This window comes from Muntiacus reevesi, chromosome 1, assembly GCF_963930625.1.
Source record: "Muntiacus reevesi chromosome 1, mMunRee1.1, whole genome shotgun sequence".
Taxonomy (NCBI): Eukaryota; Metazoa; Chordata; class Mammalia; order Artiodactyla; family Cervidae; genus Muntiacus; species Muntiacus reevesi.
The window spans coordinates 214,958,249-214,963,276 of record NC_089249.1 but is presented as its reverse complement, the minus strand read 5'-3'; the positions used below and the strand labels follow the sequence as shown (position 1 = coordinate 214,963,276).

At 37.1% G+C, this 5,028-nt stretch overlaps 1 non-coding gene across 1 annotated transcript; it reads right to left on the bottom strand.

The window, feature by feature from the left end:
- Nucleotides 1-3,229: 3,229 nt before the first annotated feature.
- TRNAQ-UUG (transfer RNA glutamine (anticodon UUG)) lies at nucleotides 3,230-3,302 on the bottom strand. Its single transcript has one exon. It is a non-coding gene; the product is annotated as a tRNA-Gln (tRNA).
- Nucleotides 3,303-5,028: the final 1,726 nt, after the last annotated feature.

The window sequence follows — 5,028 nt, the reverse complement described above, 5'->3', positions numbered from 1 at the left end:
CATATCCATACGTGACTACTGAAAAAGACCATAGCTTTGATTAGATGGACCTCTCTGATCTTCTTGGCCAATGGTTAGTTGAACCTATTATCTTACATGAAAATATTCTATAGACATATATCTAGGGTCTTTTGAATATAAGTGAAATTAATTAGGAGTTTTAGCATTCCTGATGAATTAATAAAGATGGACTATTTACATTAGTAATTTTAGAAATCAGAACCAGACTCAGTGACAAGTCTCTTCCCTCTCTTTCAAGGTTCCCAAACACTGGAAGCAAATTCCATAAGAGATAATCCTTTTTACTATCATACCCAAGAACATGAGATGAAAAGCATGAATTTTAAAGACAGAGATGCTCAGCTTTCTTGCACTTAAAGAACAATACCTGAAAACATTCCTGGCTATATGTCACATTTCCTTTCTTTAACATCATTTTATTATTTTACTTTCTATAGTTAGATTGAGAAATAGTAGTGACATCTTGATGATATGGGGACATGGGTCTGTTTTACTAAGCCTGAGAGTGGACACTTGCATACAAGAGTTAGGTAGAGCATGGGAATTGGAGTTGCGGGGGTCCTGAATCCACTAGATAATGTCTGCCGTATTTTGGAAATGACTTCTCCAGTGATCTCCACAATGCACATTGAACTTTTAAATTGTATTTCTCTGTTGAATTAAATTGAATTACAAAAATATTTATTGAACATCTATTTTATTGAAGGGGTAATGTTGGTGAGGATTGGGAACTGGGTAATGTGCTATAGAAATGAACAGCATGCCTTCTTCACCCTCAAGAAGTTTATAACCTAGGAGTTTTACTTAATGATGCTTCTGATCCATATTTTTATGAATGGTGGTCCTTAATCTTGGATGTATATGAGAATCACTTGGGGAGCTTTAAAAACTCTTAATACCCTAGGCTGTGCCCAGACAAATTAAATCATAAATCTGGGATAATATCCAATCATTCGTTTTAAATGTTCTCCATGTGATTTCAATGGACAGCCAATCAGTATTTCTCAAGTGGATTATAGGTATGTCCAGATATTGATCTTGTTGACTCTTGGAGTTGTTGGGAAATGCCTGGAGTAGGTGAAACTCACAGCCTGTTAGCTCTTGCCAAAACATCTTTTACCAAAAAACTGTTTAGTTATAGTTCCTATGTACTATGACATGAAGAAGGCTGGGGATAACAGAAGTGTCTTATTTAAACCTCATAATAACACTGTAAGATAACCATTTGGTTTTTTTCATGTTATACAGATGAAGCATTCAAAGCTTTGAGAACTAAAAATTGACTACTAAAATCACAGGGTAATTCACAGAGCTGATATTGGGTCTATACTTTTCTTACATTGCAGCTTCTCAGGTATATTACATTGCAGACTGTGAAAAATACTGTGGAGTCACGCAAATAAAATGCTCTGGGAACCTGGAGAAATTTACCTTAATTTTGGTCTAGCGTGATCAGGGATGGCTACCTGGAGAATTTGTCTTTTGAGCTGGACCTTCAAGAATGTATGGATTTCCAGAGGTAAAAAAATGTGGTGTTATACTAGGTTTATATAATATAATAAACAGTGATCTTATTTGACTATAAAATAAAGCATTGGAGCTTATCTCTCCTGGATCCCTAGTAGAATTTTTTGGGAAACTTTCAAGTTAAATTAATGCCAGAACCCCACCACAAACCATTAAATCAGAAGAGTGGGGTAGGACTCTCTGGGACAGGGTGGAAGGAAGCAGGAGGATGTAAAACTGGTTTGGGGTTAGAGCACAGAGAATAGAGAATGTGAAATGATTTATTACTTAGATATGGCAGGCCAGGGAAGGCTTTTAAGCAGGACAGTGTTAAAGCAATCAACTTATAAACTCTGTCCAACTCCCTGCTATCTTCTATTTTGTTACTTATTTAGAAAATATCAAGAATCCCAGTGGCCCTGGTTTTACTTCCAAGAGCCTACCAGGATTCCCTGGGAAGGATTTTCATTGACACCCTCTTTCTCTAGTTCTGGGATGAAGCCTGAGTCTTGAGGATGCCTGGATAGTTTCATAAACTATATTCAAAAAAGACAACCGCATCTCTGGCTGACCCCAATTTTAATGTATCCAGTAAGGGGGCAGAGAATATTATGCTGAGGTACAGTCTACAAACCATCCTCCCTTCTGGCACCCATTTCAAATTTAGGGAGTTCCCAAAACCATCTTCCATTTTGATTATTCACCAGAAGGATTCATGGCATTCACTGAACTCTGTTATACTCCCAGTTCCAGTTTCTATGGGGCAAGACCAGAATCAGTTGAGGCAAGAGATGCAGGAGGCTGATTGCAGGAGGGTTCCAAGAGTGGACTTTTCAATTGTCATTTCCTGGCTCTGAGGGAGGGTAAGTTCCTTCCTATGGCCTCATGAGCATGGGACAAATACTGATTTTCTTTCTTACCCTGTCTTTTTACATCTTGGCCCTGATGTGACACAGTCTCAAGAAGTGCAGAGCAGTGTTAAAAAAAAAAAAAAAAAAGCCCCCATTTCCTAAAAATCGGATCCAAAAGGGGAGCATCAGTGAATCAAAGAGGACTGAAGAGATCTAAGAGAGGAAGGAGCTTGGGAAAGGGACTCCATAAAGATGTGTATGAACTCCAGGGATCACAACTAAGCCACACATGTGAGTTTCCTACTCAAGACAGTAAACAGTAGATTTTGAAATGACTGAATTACAGGATAGAACACTGCCCAGATCCCAGACTGGTCAGTGGATAGCAGACACAGGATAGATCCAATGAGCATCACAAAGGCTTTGAAAATAGAACTGACATTGGAACCACAGCAGCAGTAGAGGGCTGGTCCTAACTTGAGATTTGAATTCAACCACATTGACTGCCTATTGAAGCAAGGAGTTCCATAGAATTTAAGTAAGATGCAGAGTCTTATAATATTCACAATGTGCAGGATATAACTGAAAATTACTTGGCATGGAGATAGCCAGGAAAATCTCAACTCACGTGGGAAAAGATAGTCAATAGATGCTGATGACAAGGTGACACAGGTATTGGAATTACCTGACATAGCCTTTAAAGTGGTTATTATAAAAATGTTCCAAGTAAGGAAATAAGAAAAAAATGGAAATGTAGAAAGTCTAAGCAAGTAGATCTTCCATCTTTGCTGTGGAATGCAGGGTCTCTAGTTATGGCATATTAGCTGTTAGTTGTCGCACTTGCGATCTAGTTCCCTGACCAGGAATCAAACCTGGGTCCCCTGCATTCAAAGTGAGGAGTCTTAGCCACTGGACCACCAGGGAAGTCTCAAGTGAAAATTTTAGAATCGAAAAGTACAGTAACCAAAATTGAAAAATACCTGTTGGCATAATAGCAGAATGGAGATTAGAGAAATCAGTAAACTTGAAGACACATAACTTTACCCAGTCAGAACAGCAGACATAAATATTATGTATTAAAAATAGGGAAAGAAGTTCTCAGAGAACGGTGGCTGGAAAAATCATACTACCTAATTTTAAGACTTACTCTAAAGCTGCAACATAAAGATAGTATGATATTTATGAAGGACTAGGTCAGTAGAACAAAACAGAGTCTAGAAATAGACACATATATAAATATGGCTAATTTGTTTTTGACAGAGGTGCCAAGTAAAACAACAGATAAGGCATAGTCTCTTAGTATTGGACCTCTGTATGTAAAAAAAAAATAAAAGACCTTTGATCTAAATCTCTCATTCAAAAATTAATACAAAATGGATCAAACATCTAAAAATAAAATACACGGACTTCCTTGGCAGTCTAGTGGTTAGGACTCCATGCTTCCACTGTAGGAGGCTTGGGTTCAATCCCTGGTCAAGGGAACTAAGATTCTGCACAGTGTAGCCTAAAAATTAAATAAAAAAATGTAAAATACAAAACTCTATGATCTTTAGAAGAAAACATTAGAAACCTTTTTGACCTGGAGTTAGAGTTCTTAGATATGATACCAATGGAAAAAACCTATAAGTTACAATTTACCAAAACCAAAAACTTTAAGAGAATGAAAAGACAGGCTAGAGACTGGGAGGTTAGAGACTTGCAAATCACATATCCAACAAACAATTTGTATCAAGAGCATATAAAAAACTCTCAAAGATCAACATTAAGAAAACAAACCAGTTTAAAAGTTGGTTTGAGACATAAACAGACATCACTTATAGAGAAAATATGGATGATAAACATAAGAAAAGATACCCAATGTCATTAGCAGTTGGAGAAATGCAAATTAAAATCATCACATACCTGTTACAGTGACTAAAATTTAAAAAATAAAAAACCCTGATAATACCAAGTGCTGGTGAGAATGTAAAGTAAATAGAATACAAAATGGTACAGCCACGTTCCTTGTAAAGTTAAACATACACTTATCATTTGATCCAGCAATCCTATTTTTAGATAATTTTCCAAGTGAACTGAAAACTTAGGTTCACATATAAACTCCTATACATGAATATTTGTAGAAGCCCTGTTTATAATCACTCATAACTGGAAATGTCCTTCAGTGGGCGAATAGGTAAACAAACCATAGTGCCTTCATATAATGGAACACTAAACATCTCTGCAATAAAAAGGAAGAAACAATTGATGCACACAAAACTTGGATGAATTTCAAAGTCATTTTGCTTGGTGAAAGAAGTCATTCTCAAAAGGTTACATACCCTGTGATTCCATTTCTATAAAATTCTCAAAAAGACAACCCCATAGTGATAGAGATTAGAACAGTGGTATGTGTATTGGGGTGGAGAGGATATAATCCCATAAATGGATAGCATGGAGAAGTCTTGGGGGTGATGGGATTGTTCTGTAAACTGTAGTTTATACCTGCTTTCCCCACATAGGTTAGGTCAACTTCCATGCTGATTCGGTGATTTCATCATCAGTGAGGGAGGAAAGGAACAGGCTGAGCTGATTCCATCTTGAGAAGGAAGAAAATTCCATCTTGCACTTTCAGTGAACTTTGGACTATGTGCCTGGTAGCCATGGGGATAAC